Source organism: Pseudophryne corroboree, chromosome 8 (genome assembly GCF_028390025.1).
Source record: "Pseudophryne corroboree isolate aPseCor3 chromosome 8, aPseCor3.hap2, whole genome shotgun sequence".
Classification (NCBI taxonomy): Eukaryota; Metazoa; Chordata; class Amphibia; order Anura; family Myobatrachidae; genus Pseudophryne; species Pseudophryne corroboree.
This window is the reverse complement of record NC_086451.1, coordinates 367,381,899-367,396,733: the sequence shown is the minus strand read 5'-3', so window position 1 is coordinate 367,396,733 and position 14,835 is coordinate 367,381,899. Positions and strand designations below refer to the sequence as shown.

At 47.8% G+C, this 14,835-nt stretch overlaps 1 long non-coding RNA gene across 2 annotated transcripts in view; it reads right to left on the bottom strand.

Annotated features, from left to right (window-relative positions):
• LOC134949145 (uncharacterized) overlaps positions 1-14,395 on the bottom strand; it is a 40,110-nt gene extending 25,715 nt beyond the window's left edge. The window contains exon 1 of one of the 2 annotated variants that reach the window (XR_010183114.1): positions 13,955-14,395. This is a non-coding gene — a long non-coding RNA (uncharacterized LOC134949145). The remainder of the gene's footprint in view (positions 1-13,954) is intronic. The other variant, XR_010183113.1, reaches the window with a different exon arrangement.
• Positions 14,396-14,835: the final 440 nt, after the last annotated feature.

Sequence of the window (14,835 nt, the reverse complement as noted above, 5' to 3'; positions counted from 1 at the left end):
TTTCAGGTTTAATTTAGTGTCTGAGAGAGTGGAGGGATGCGAAAGAAGGGTGTCATTGAGACGCCATTTACGTGTCTTATTAGGGGTTCTGTAGAGTTCAACCAGGATATAAACCCCCGCATGGTCCATCCATGAACAGGGAGTGATGCCTGCATCAGAAATCAACATTGTGAGTGATTGAGACACATGTATCATATCTATTCGAGAGTAATGCTGATGAGGTGCAGAAAAGTGGGTATAATCTCTAGCAGTGGAATGTTTAAGACACCAGGTGTCTCGTAGATCAAGCTGTGTGATGGAGGATATTAATGTGAGGGCGGCTTCAGTCGGGGATGTTTCCTTCTTATTTTTAGGAGGATTAGATTTATGTAAGAAAGGATCAATCACAGTATTAAAGTCCCCACTTAAAATTATGTGGCCCTGCGCTACTCTTAAGACGCAAAAAGAGTGTGCGGAAAAAACGTGATTGGTCTTGATTGGGGCGTAGACTGACACAAGTGTTAGAATTTCAATGCGGTGCATACCAATCACTATGAGGTATCGGCCGTCAGGATCAGCTATGGTTGTGGTGTGTACAAATGGGATGTTACGGTGGATCAGTATAGCTACCCCCTTTTCTTACAGTCAGCAAAAAAGGTTTGTGTAAACTGGTTACCTTGAAGTCGAGAGTGTGTACCAGTGAAATGGGTCTCCTGAAGGAAAACTATATCAGCCTTCTTTCTCCGACAGGCGGATAACATCACTGTACGTTTCTTGGGAGAATTAAGCCCATTAACATTTATAGAAAACAATTTAAGTGCCATGTGATACCAAAGAATGGAAGAGGAGCAGTGGAAACCCATCCCGGGGAAGAAGGGAAGGGAAAGAAGAAGAGGAACAGCAAGAAACAAGAATCAGAGATGTAGGAGATGAGAAAGTGATAGAGAACCCATACGCAGTAGCGGATCTTGCCACGGGCAAGCAGGACTTTTGCCCGGGGCGCCGCCTTCCGGAGGGCGCAGGGCACCGTCCGGAGGGCGCCGCACCAGGGCAAGATCCGCTGCTGCTGTGTGCCCCCCGCTACCCCCCTGCTGCCGCTGGCCGCTGCCCCCCCCCCCGCTGCGAAGGGAAAGTAGATGCGTACGCGTCTAGTTTCCCTTCATAAAGAGGTCCTTTACTGTGCGGTGCGTGATGACGTCATCGTGCACCGTACATCATTTCAGTCTGTACAGGGGGCGTAAATGACCACGCCCCTTGTACGAAGCCATGCCCCCTATTGCCGCCCGGGGCGCTCAGAGCGCCAGAACCGGCCCTGCCCATACGGGATAAAACCCTGAAATATAGGGTCCCAATCAAGGACCACTACACAAAATGTTAAATACTTCTAAGTAACAAATAAAGGGAGCATGGGGGTAGCGGGAACAGCAAACCAATGAAGGAGAAGCAAGTCCCTCAGGACCGCAATAGTTGAGTCGGCAGGAGCCGAAGATTCAGTTACATAACCCAGAATATAAAAAACAAAAAACGAAAATGTACTGTGTCATAACCAACAAAATAAAGGGGGGGGGGGAACAAGGGGAAATAAGGTGAGCAAGGTAAGCCCGGCGCAGTAGTATAAAGCTAGGCGTAACATATAACAAACATTAAAGCCTGGTAAGCAATATCAGAACCTATGACATTCACTTAAAAGAAGTAAGATGGAAGCCAGAGTCTCCATCTGTCAGGAGACATATCCCTAAAGCATTGGGGACCATCTAATTATAGCAAAAAATGTCTGCCAAAATCAGGGAGGGTCATTGGTGTCATTGATATGACGAGTTACCCTTGTCCATTCAGGCGGTGGGATCTGCGGGCGTCGTGGCCCAGAGGATGAGGCAGTCTCACCATCAGGTGACGGTACAGGGAGAAGACCAAGTTTAGCCAACAGATTCTGACCTTGAGTTAAGGTTTTGACAGAATGAGTGGAATTGTTCCTGTAACATGAAGGGAAATCCCCATCTGTATCGTATTTGATGCTGACGTAGTATCCTAGTAACGGGCTGGAGGTCCCGTCTCTTTTGAATGGTAGAAGGGGCCAGATCCTGAAAAGCTTGCAACTGCATATCCCGGAAATCGATCACTGGGGAGTCCCGTACTGACATCAGGATTCATTCTTTTGAGCGAAAATAATGTAGACGAACTATGACATCACTGGGCGGTTGTGTCGGAGCAGGTTTCGCTCTGAGCGCTCTGTGAGCCCTATCACAAAGACAGTCGGCATCTGAAAGGTCAGGTAAGACGTATTGAAAAAAGTCTTTCAAAAAGGACGGTAGAGCAGAGCTAAGAATTGATTCCGCTACATTGCGGATACACAGATTGTTATAACGGGAGCGATTCTCCTGATCTTCTTGACGTTCTTTGAGGTCCTCCAGCTCATCATGGAGTCTAGAGAGTTCCGAATGAAGACGTTGTTGAGAGAGCCAAAGGTCGTCCATCTTAGATTCAAGAGCATCTGTACGATTACCAAGGGCCGTGAGGTCAGACTTGAAATCGGCAATACCTGTGGAGAGTTCTTGCTTAAAGGCGGGTTGGACCCCCTCAAGTTAACTGGTCATAACTGCTTGGATCTGTGGGTCAGTACCCATCTCCGATGAACAGGGGGAGGAAGGAGAATCCGTAAGCAATGAAGGAGTTGGGGGGCCCTTAGATTTTGGTCCAAAAAAATTTGTGTGGGCCTGCCTGTTTTTCTTATTTCTTTGCGCCATAATGGAGGACTAAGAGGGTAGGCGGGGTATCACAAATGTAAAAAGAGACACAGACGCTGTTTCTTGGATGCATGTTAAGTAGAAAAGGGAAAGGTATAAAGAAAACTATCACTGGCCAGGTAGTACAAATTGTGTTGCTAGGCCAGCATCCTAGGTAGTAGTGAAAAAAAAGGAACAGTCAGTGCCCTAAGATGGTGGTCCCCAAACATAACAGAGTGGGCAGCTGCAGTATCACCCCAGAGACCGACTCTCCGCTGACTGGGAGAAACGAAAGTCAGACAGCTTTAGAGGGGGATATAAGGGCTAGCAGCCCTATCGCTATCCTCCCAGGGCAGCTAACAGCTACTGAGCGGCACCTATATCATGAGGCTGCAGCGTGGCTCCAGAGCTGTGGAGAGCAAGGACCAGGCGGCGTCAGGGGGAGAGATAAGGGTTGGTGGCTCCACTATTGTACCTGGCTATCTGTGAGTGTCCCCAGGAGCTGGCTGCTGTAGTGTGGCATCGGAGCTCGTTCCCCCGTCAGGTCTGCTGGCAAGTAGTGTGCGGCGCTGGGAGCCGGCAGTTATAACACAGCTCCGGAGGTTTTCTCTTCCCAGGGCGGCTGGCAGACAGCGTGCGGTGTCAGAAGCTGGCGGCTGTATCGTGGCTCCGGGCAGAGCAGGGACCTGCAGCGTCTGAGGAGCGGCTCTCCAGGGCGGGCAGTAGCGGGTGTGCGGCGCCGAATCAATCACTCCCCACCGGAAGCGCAGCCCAACATCCACCTTCAGCTCTGCGGCCGGGACCCCGTGAATTATGCCTTCAGAGTGATCCTACAAGCTGGGAGCAGGCAGGAGATCGTGAGGCACAGAAAAGTCTCCTCCAAAATGGCCGTCGGGCATCCCGCGGCTCCATCCGGCCACCGAGGGCCCTGGTAAATCCGGGCAGAGGAGGTAAGCAGGGGCAGCAGGAGGTATCTCCCTGCAGTGTCCAACGGCAGTGCAGGCACCAGGAGGCAGAGGGGAAGTCTGTGGCTCAAATCCGCAGCTCTGGAGGTGCGCGCCGGCTCGGGAGCAAAATCGAGGCCCCAGTCTGGGGGCTACATGTAGGCCGCAATCTGCGGGAGCTCTGAGAACTGCTCCCCGATTCCGCGGCACGAACCAGGGAACACCAGTGGCGTCAGGGGAGGCAGGAAAGCTGCCAGATGTAGGAGAGGTGCTCAGAGAGGGGATGTTTTGGGGATTTTGAGCCCCAAATCACTGGAGCTCTTACTAAGTGTGTCAGCTTCCCTCAGTAGCTAGGCCACGCCCCCTATAATAGATCTTTTACAAAAACTGACATGCCCCATCAGTCCTTAACCTTATGAAAGATTGGGCAACCAACAGGCTTGGACTGGCCCACAGGGGTACAGGGGAAACCACCGGTGGGCCCCACTACCTGGGGGCCCATCTCCTGCTCTAAGACTCAGGTTCCAGACTGTGCACTTGAATTATACATTATACATATGTTACCTTATACTGGACTATGGTGTATTTTCTACAGTGCATTGCTGTTATTAATCTGGTACATTATCATGCATGCAGCAGCTGAATTAACTGTATATATTTATGAAGGGGCCCAGACATTGCACTCTCTAATGGTTAGTCAAACCAATGAGGTGCAGACTGGCCACACCCCTAACATGGGCTCCTACCACTGCATTCCCCCGGTGGGCCCTACATGCCCCAGTCTGACACTGGCAACTACCATACACCAGAGGCCTCGCCATAAAGGCAGTTGCTTTCCAGGTGGCTAAATCCATGCACACTTCACCTTTCCAACACCTCCACACTCTTTTGGGTACAATAGCTGTCCAAGTGGAAGAGTGGGTAGATAGTTAAGTGGGCATGATGGGGATAAAAATACCAGGAATCACATGTTATTAGAGAGGGGGCAGGGCCAATGTCACGATTCTATAAGAATTGCATCATTTTAGCCGGAGTGGTCATCTGCATCATCTCCAGACTTCTCCCAATGAGAAGAAATAAAAAGTTGGCAAGTGTGGTATAAATAAGAGGGCATTGCCTTCGGTCACCGCAATTTAAAGAGCAATGGGGGTCATTCCGAGTTGTTCGCTCGCAAGCGGATTTTCACAGATTTGCTCATGCTAAGCCGCCGCCTACTGGGAGTGAATCTTAGCATCTTAAAATTGCGAACGATGTATTCGCAATATTGCGATTACACACCTCGTAGCAGTTTCTGAGTAGCTTCAGACTTACTCGGCATCTGCGATCAGTTCAGTGCTTGTCGTTCCTGGTTTGACGTCACAAACACACCCAGCGTTCGCCCAGACACTCCTCCGTTTCTCCGGCCACTCCTGCGTTTTTTCCGGAAACGGTAGCGTTTTTTCCCACACGCCCATAAAACGGCCTGTTTCCGCCCAGTAACACCCATTTCCTGTCAATCACATTACGATCTCCAGAACGATGAAATAGCCGTGAGTAAAATTCCTAACTGAATAGCAAATTTACTTGGCGCAGTCGCAGTGCGAACATTGCGCATGCGCATTAAGCGGAAAATCGCTGCGATGCGAAGATTTTTACTGAGCGAACAACTCGGAATGAGGGCCAGTGTACGGAAGCCACCTGTAATTATTTGTCACAACTTCCTATATATGCACCCACGGGTGGATTGGCCATAGGGCTCAGCAGGAAGATTCCTGGTAGACTGACATGTCTGTGGGGCCTGTTTTGTGTGTTGTCATGTGGCCCCACCCCCCACATGACAGGCAGCCCACCACACCTAGGGCCTAATTCAGACCTGATCGTGGCTGCAAATTTGTTAGCAGTTGGGCAAAACCATGTGCACTGCAGGTGGGGGGGGGGGGGGCAGATATAACATGTGCAGAGAGAGTTAGATTTGGGTAGGGTGTGTTTAAACTGAAATCTAAATTGCAGTGTAAAAATAAAGCAGCCAGTATTTACCCTGCACAGAAACAAAATAACCTACCCCAATCTACCTCTCTCTGCAACTGTTGTACCTGCCACACCTGCAGTGTAGAGATGTGCACTTGAAATTTTTCGGGTTTTGTGTTTTGGTTTTGGGTTCGGTTCCGCGGCCGTGTTTTGGGTTCGACCGCGTTTTGGCAAAACCTCACCGAATTTTTTTTGTCGGATTCGGGTGTGTTTTGGATTCGGGTGTTTTTTTCAAAAAACCCTAAAAAACAGCTTAAATCATATAATTTGGGGGTCATTTTGATCCCAAAGTATTATTAACCTCAAAAACCATAATTTCCACTCATTTTCAGTCTATTCTGAACACCTCACAATATTATTTTTAGTCCTAAAATTTGCACCGAGGTCGCTGGATGACTAAGCTAAGCGACCCTAGTGGCCGACACAAACACCTGGCCCATCTAGGAGTGGCACTGCAGTGTCACGCAGGATGGCCCTTCCAAAAAACACTCCCCAAACAGCACATGACGCAAAGAAAAAAAGAGGCGCAATGAGGTAGCTGTGTGAGTAAGCTAAGCGACCCTAGTGGCCGACACAAACACCTGGCCCATCTAGGAGTGGCACTGCAGTGTCACGCAGGATGGCCCTTCCAAAAAACACTCCCCAAACAGCACATGACGCAAAGAAAAAAAGAGGCGCAATGAGGTAGCTGTGTGAGTAAGCTAAGCGACCCTAGTGGCCGACACAAACACCTGGCCCATCTAGGAGTGGCACTGCAGTGTCACGCAGGATGGCCCTTCCAAAAAACACTCCCCAAACACCATATGACGCAAAGAAAAAAAGAAGCGCAATGAGGTAGCTGTGTGAGTAAGCTAAGCGACCCTAGTGGCCGACACAAACACCTGGCCCATCTAGGAGTGGCACTGCAGTGTCACGCAGGATGGCCCTTCCAAAAAACACTCCCCAAACAGCACATGACGCAAAGAAAAAAAGAGGCGCAATGAGGTAGCTGTGTGAGTAAGATAAGCGACCCTAGTGGCCGACACAAACACCTGGCCCATCTAGGAGTGGCACTGCAGTGTCACGCAGGATGGCCCTTCAAAAAAATACTCCCCAAACAGCACATGACGCAAAGAAAAATTTAAGAAAAAAGAGGTGCAAGATGGAATTGTCCTTGGGCCCTCCCACCCACCCTTATGTTGTATAAACAGGACATGCACACTTTAACCAACCCATCATTTCAGTGACAGGGTCTGCCACACGACTGTGACCGAAATGACGGGTTGGTTTGGACCCCCACCAAAAAAGAAGCAATTAATCTCTCCTTGCACAAACTGGCTCTACAGAGGCAAGATGTCCACCTCATCATCATCCTCCGATATATCACCGTGTACATCCCCCTCCTCACAGATTATCAATTCGTCCCCACTGGAATCCACCATCTCAGCTCCCTGTGTACTTTGTGGAGGCAATTGCTGCTGGTCAATGTCTCCACGGAGGAATTGATTATAATTCATTTTAATGAACATCATCTTCTCCACATTTTCTGGAAGTAACCTCGTACGCCGATTGCTGACAAGGTGAGCGGCGGCACTAAACACTCTTTCGGAGTACACACTTGTGGGAGGGCAACTTAGGTAGAATAAAGCCAGTTTGTGCAAGGGCCTCCAAATTGCCTCTTTTTCCTGCCAGTATAAGTACGGACTGTCTGACGTGCCTACTTGGATGCGGTCACTCATATAATCCTCCACCATTCTTTCAATGGGGAGAGAATCATATGCAGTGCCAGTAGACGACATGTCCGTAATCGTTGGCAGGTCCTTCAGTCCGGACCAGATGTCAGCATCAGCAGTCGCTCCAGACTGCCCTGCATCACCGCCAGCGGGTGGGCTCGGAATTCTGAGCCTTTTCCTCGCACCCCCAGTTGTGGGAGAATGTGAAGGAGGAGATGTTGACAGGTCGCGTTCCGCTTGACTTGACAATTTTCTCACCAGCAGGTCTTTGAACCCCAGCAGACTTGTGTCTGCCGGAAATAGAGATCCAAGGTAGGTTTTAAATCTAGGATCGAGCACGGTGGCCAAAATGTAGTGCTCTGATTTCAACAGATTGACCACCCGTGAATCCTTGTTAAGCGAATTAAGGGCTCCATCCACAAGTCCCACATGCCTAGCGGAATCGCTCTGTGTTAGCTCCTCCTTCAATGTCTCCAGCTTCTTCTGCAAAAGCCTGATGAGGGGAATGACCTGACTCAGGCTGGCAGTGTCTGAACTGACTTCACGTGTGGCAAGTTCAAAGGGCAGCAGAACCTTGCACAACGTTGAAATCATTCTCCACTGCGCTTGAGACAGGTGCATTCCACCTCCTATATCGTGCTCAATTGTATAGGCTTGAATGGCCTTTTGCTGCTCCTCCAACCTCTGAAGCATATATAGGGTTGAATTCCACCTCGTTACCACTTCTTGCTTCAGATGATGGCAGGGCAGGTTCAGGCGTTTTTGGTGGTGCTCCAGTCTTCTGTACGTGGTGCCTGTACGCCGAAAGTGTCCCGCAATTCTTCTGGCCACCGACAGCATCTCTTGCACGCCCCTCTCGTTTTTTAAATAATTCTGCACCACCAAATTCAAGGTATGTGCAAAACATGGGACGTGCTGGAATTTGCCCATATTTAATGCACACACAATATTGCTGGCGTTGTCCGATGCCACAAATCCATAGGAGAGTCCAATTGGGGTAAGCCATTCCGCGATGATCTTCCTCAGTTGCTGTAAGAGGTTTTCAGCTGTGTGCGTATTCTGGAAACCGGTGATACAAAGCGTAGCCTGCCTAGGAAAGAGTTGGCGTTTGCGAGATGCTGCTACTGGTGCCGCCGCTGCTGTTCTTGCGGCGGGAGTCCATACATCTACCCAGTGGGCTGTCACAGTCATATAGTCCTGACCCTGCCCTGCTCCACTTGTCCACATGTCCGTGGTTAAGTGGACATTGGGTACAGCTGCATTTTTTAGGACACTGGTGACTCTTTTTCTGAGGTCTGTGTACATTTTCGGTATCGCCTGCCTAGAGAAATGGAACCTAGATGGTATTTGGTACCGGGGACACAGTACCTCCAACAAGTCTCTAGTTGGCTCTGCAGTAATGATGGATACCGGAACCACGTTTCTCACCACCCAGGATGCCAAGGCCTCAGTTATCCGCTTTGCAGCAGGATGAGTGCTGTGATATTTCATCTTCCTCGCAAAGGACTGTTGGACAGTCAATTGCTTGGTGGAAGTAGTAAAAGTGGTCTTACGACTTCCCCTCTGGGATGACCATCGACTCCCAGCAGCAACAACAGCAGCGCCAGCAGCAGTAGGCGTTACACGCAAGGATGCATCGGAGGAATCCCAGGCAGGAGAGGACTCGTCAGAATTGCCAGTGACATGGCCTGCAGGACTATTGGCATTCCTGGGGAAGGAGGAAATTGACACTGAGGGAGTTGGTGGGGTGGTTTGCGTGAGCTTGGTTATAAGAGGAAGGGATTTACTGGTCAGTGGACTGCTTCCGCTGTCGCCCAAAGTTTTTGAACTCGTCACTGACTTATTATGAATGCGCTGCAGGTGACGTATAAGGGAGGATGTTCCGAGGTGGTTAACGTCCTTACCCCTACTTATTACAGCTTGACAAAGGCAACACACGGCTTGACAAATGTTGTCCGCATTTCTGTTGAAATACTTCCACACCGAAGAGCTGATTTTTTTGGTATTTTCACCAGGCATGTCAATGGCCATATTCCTCCCACGGACAACAGGTGTCTCCCCGGGTGCCTGACTTAAACAAACCACCTCACCATCAGAATCCTCCTTGTCAATTTCCTCCCCAGCGCCAGCAACACCCATATCCTCCTCATCCTGGTGTACTTCAACACTGATATCTTCAATCTGACTATCAGGAACTGGACTGCGGGGGCGTGCAAATGGTGGAAGGCGCATGCTCTTCACGTCCAGTGTTGGGAAGGTCAGGCATCGCAACCGACACAATTGGACTCTCCTTGTGGATTTGGGATTTCGAAGAACGCACAGTTCTTTGCTGTGCTTTTGCCAGCTTGAGTCTTTTCATTTTTCTAGCGAGAGGCTGAGTGCTTCCATCCTCATGTGAAGCTGAACCACTAGCCATGAACATAGGCCAGGGCCTCAGCCGTTCCTTGCCACTCCGTGTGGTAAATGGCATATTGGCAAGTTTACGCTTCTCCTCCGACAATTTTATTTTAGATTTTTGAGTCCTTTTTTTACTGATATTTGGTGTTTTGGATTTTACATGCTCTGTACTATGACATTGGGCATCGGCCTTGGCAGACAACGTTGCTGGCATTTCATCGTCTCGGCCATGACTAGTGGCAGCAGCTTCAGCACGAGGTGGAAGTCGATCTTGATCTTTCTCTATTTTTGGAACCTCAACATTTTTGTTCTCCATATTTTAATAGGCACAACTAAAAGGCACCTCAGGTAAACAATGGAGATGGATGGATACTAGTATACTTATGGATGACAAGCGACTGCCGACACAGAGGTAGCTACAGCCGTGGACTACCGTACTGTGTCTGCTGCTAATATAGACTGGATGATAATGAGATAAAATTAAAATATATATATATATATATATATCACACTAGTACTGCAGCCGGACAGGTATATATTATGTAATGACGGACCTGCTGGACACTGTCTGTCAGCACTGCAGACTCCTAAAGTAAGCTACTAGTATCAAGAAGATAGAAAAAAAAAAACCACGGGTAGGTGGTATACAATTATGGATGGACGAGCGACTGCCGACACAGAGGTAGCTACAGCCGTGGACTACCGTACTGTGTCTGCTGCTAATATAGACTGGATGATAATGAGATAAAATTAAAATATATATATATATATCACACTAGTACTGCAGCCGGACAGGTATATATTATGTAATGACGGACCTGCTGGACACTGTCTGTCAGCACTGCAGACTCCTAAAGTAAGCTACTAGTATCAAGAAGATAGAAAAAAAAAACCACGGGTAGGTGGTATACAATTATGGATGGACGAGCGACTGCCGACACAGAGGTAGCTACAGCCGTGGACTACCGTACTGTGTCTGCTGCTAATATAGACTGGATGATAATGAGATAAAATTAAAATATATATATATATATATCACACTAGTACTGCAGCCTGACAGGTATATATTATGTAATGACGGACCTGCTGGACACTGTCTGTCAGCACTGCAGACTCCTAAAGTAAGCTACTAGTATCAAGAAGATAGAAAAAAAAAAAACACGGGTAGGTGGTATACAATTATGGATGGACGAGCGACTGCCGACACAGAGGTAGCTACAGCCGTGGACTACCGTACTGTGTCTGCTGCTAATATAGACTGGATGATAATGAGATAAAATTAAAATATATATATATCACACTAGTACTGCAGCCGGACAGGTATATATTATGTAATGACGGACCTGCTGGACACTGTCTGTCAGACTCAGCACTGCAGACTCCTAAAGTAAGCTACTAGTATCAAGAAGATAGAAAAAAAAAAAAAAAACACGGGTAGGTGGTATACAATTATGGATGGACGAGCGACTGCCGACACAGAGGTAGCTACAGCCGTGGACTACCGTACTGTGTCTGCTGCTAATATAGACTGGATGATAATGAGATAAAATTAAAATATATATATATATCACACTAGTACTGCAGCCGGACAGGTATATATTATGTAATGACGGACCTGCTGGACACTGTCTGCAGAATGCGTTTATAAAAACACCACACGACGAGTGTTTAACTTTTTCAGGCAGACAATCACAATATACTGGTGGTCAGCAGACAATCACAATACTGGTGGTCAGTGGTCACTGGTCAGTCACAGTGGCAGTGGCACTCTGGCAGCAAAAGTGTGCACTGTACTTAAAATATGTACTCCTGCTATAACTGCTCCCCAGTCTCCCCCACAATTAAGCTGTGTGAGCAGTGAGCACTCAGCACAGTCAGATAATGATATACAGTATTACATATGATGCAGCACACTGGGCTGAGCACAGATATGGTATGTGACTGTGTCACACTGTGTATCGTTTTTTTTCAGGCAGAGAACGGATTAATTAAACTGGTGGTCACTGGTCACACTATCAGCAGCAAGTAGTACTCCTCCTAATAATATGCTCCCCAAAATTTGTGTCTCTCTCTAGTACTCTAGTCTAAACGGAGAGGACGCCAGCCACGTCCTCTCCCTATCAATCTCAATGCACGTGTGAAAATGGCGGCGACGCGCGGCTCCTTATATAGAATCCGAGTCTCGCGATAGAATCCGAGCCTCGCGAGAATCCGACAGCGGGATGATGACGTTCGGGCGCGCTCGGGTTAACCGAGCAAGGCGGGAAGATCCGAGTCGCTCGGCCCCATGTAAAAAAACCTGAAGTTCGGGCGGGTTCGGATTCCGAGGAACCGAACCCGCTCATCACTACTGCAGTGCACATGGTTTTGCCCAGCTGCTAACAAATTTGCTGCTGAGATTAACTCTGAATTACCCCCACAGTACACTACATTGTCCCCATTCATTCTGTTATTCCATGTCTGCAATACAGCAACTCTGTCATCCAGTGATGCTGCCATGGCTACATGGTTTGTTATATCTCTTATGCTGCCCATGTCAGCCAAAAAAGGGGCGTTGCTTAGTGTGGGAGGGGCGCGGACTCAGCTGAGTGGGCGTGGTCGAGCGTCACTGGCCCGTTTTCGCATTTTGGGGGCATGCCCAGCGTGTGCACAGCATCTATTCAGAGATCACTCGCTGCTTAGCAGAGCAGAGCAGCGAGTGATCAAAGCCTCCCCAACTGCCCCTCCGCCCGCGGGACACTGCGACCCGCAGGAGGGACAGCGGGACAGTATCCGAATAGCAGGACTGTCCCGCTGAAATTGGGACAGTTGGGAGGTATGCAATTGCAGCAAAAGATGCAAGGAAGGCCGCAACTGCATACAATCAGGCCCAATGAGGACGGACCATACCCCCTCATCAGACCGCACCTCCATTACGGCTGCTTCAATACATTTCCCAGGCTAGTTTTCCATCCCAATCCACCCCTGTGTGCACTGTTATGCATCTGATAGCTGGCCCATCCCCAGGACAAGCTACTTCTAATTCTATCTACCACAGATGGAGACCCCTTTTTTCTCCTCACCTCTTCTATGGTATGAAGGTGGTAAGTTTATAGTACAGTGTACAGTATAAAAAATACCCTCTCCAGAGAAAGTGATTGTGATGAAAAACAAACCGAGCTAACAAATACAAGTCGTGTCACAGGTGACATACTTTGCAATTTATCTTCTTTAGTTTGCCTGAGGAGTGTCAGCACGGTCAGGGTTTCTACTGTAGCAGGAACTAAGCACTAATCTGTTGGTACACACAGTGAGAGATGAAGAAGCAGACTTTGCCTAGGGAAATAGGGGCTTTTGACGTAGCTTCTAGGCTGCAGGCCAAGCAGTGGTTGTGCAGCCTCACAGAGAAATGTTGCAGAAAGGAAAATAGGTAAGATATATTCTGCATATAAAGAAAAGTTTGTTTTTGAGGTAGACATTTGGTTTAGGGCAATCAAACTAATTGATTGAGTTTCAGGAAGCATGAGATAGAGCCAAAGAAATAGCACTTAATAACTGTGTTCTTGTAACTGCTGATATTTATATTGTTTTTCACCACAAGAGGGAAGCGAATCTGTCTTGGGATAGCATTATAAATGGTGTAGGGTATGATAATAACATGACTCACTGAATTTGCAGGTACAGTATATACATTACACAGAGGAAGATGTATCAAAGCTTGGAGAAAGTGAAGAAAGATAAAGTGCCAACCAATCAGCTCCTGTCAATTTCAAAGATAGATTGTAAAATGGAAGTTAGACACTATTTGGTTGGTACTTTATCTCTCTCCATTTAATCTCTCTCCAAGCTTTGATAAATCTCCCCCAACATGAAAAGCACATTAAAACAAAAGGAAAACAATCCACTTGCGACCAAATAGAAGCGGCATCTTTCTGTCATAGAAAGGCATCCTTCTATCATTGATAACCAACAAAGAATGAAATCTAAATAGAGAGATAAATACAAAAGAGGGAACACTATCTTAGTACAGTATGATAAACCACCAATTAAAATTAGTCATAGTTAATCTTGTAGGAATTATATTAAGGTTTTATCTGACTGCCTCAACTCAGATAAAAGCTCAAGTCAATCTTAAGGATCCTATGAGTCTCTTGTTTAGGATCAGTATGTAATGCCGGTGTCACGATCGAGGTAATTCCTTATTAGTATTTACCTTCCAAATGCCTCCTGAGACTGTCCCAGTGTCCCAAGCCTGGATTCCATCTGCGCTGTCTGTGTGCAGCATGCTGCATCTCATTGTCTCAAATCTCTTTACTGTGATTCTGGCAGCTTCATGGTTAAACTCACATGCAAGTTACAAACAGTCTTTCCCTCCAAGTTCAAACATGGGCGCAGCCATGTTTGTTTTCATCACATGTTACTTTTCAGCCAATCAGCTGCACTCTGCTCCCAGCCTGATTACACAGCAGCTGCACTCTGGTCTCTGGTTAATTGCCCACCAATCCCTGCTAACCTGTGGGTTTAAATAGCCTGTCCCAGCACTGAAGGATGTCAGTGCTTCAATGGTCTTCAGTGTTTCCAGTGAGCAGTTCTTCCATGGACTTTCTCTGCAGTGCTTCATTTGTCTCCAGTGGTTTCTGTGTGCAGTCTTCTACAGATTCTCCAGTGAACTCTCCTGCATTCAAGCCTGACTCCTCTGTGTTACACTCTGTGGTGTAACACGACACCTCTGTGATTAACCCTCTACAACATCACCTTACTCACCTGTGTCTGTATTCCGGCTTTCCAGCAGCCACTCTTCAACAACTACAGTTTTCCAGCGAACCCTAGTTCATTTACAGTTTACAGAACTTTTCTCTACATTCCAGGTTACTGGTATTAACCAGTTGCACGCCTAAATTTCCACTTGTGACTTTCTATTGTTTTTGCAAGTTTTATGACTTTTCATTTAATAAAATCACTGAAAGATATTTCCAGTTGTCGTGGTCACGCCTTCGGGCATCCTTGCTACTGTCTTTACGCATGTCCAGGAGTCACATGGCTCCTCCTAAGTTCAAGTACCCGTCAGCCCCTACAGCTGAGGCTCCCAGCCAC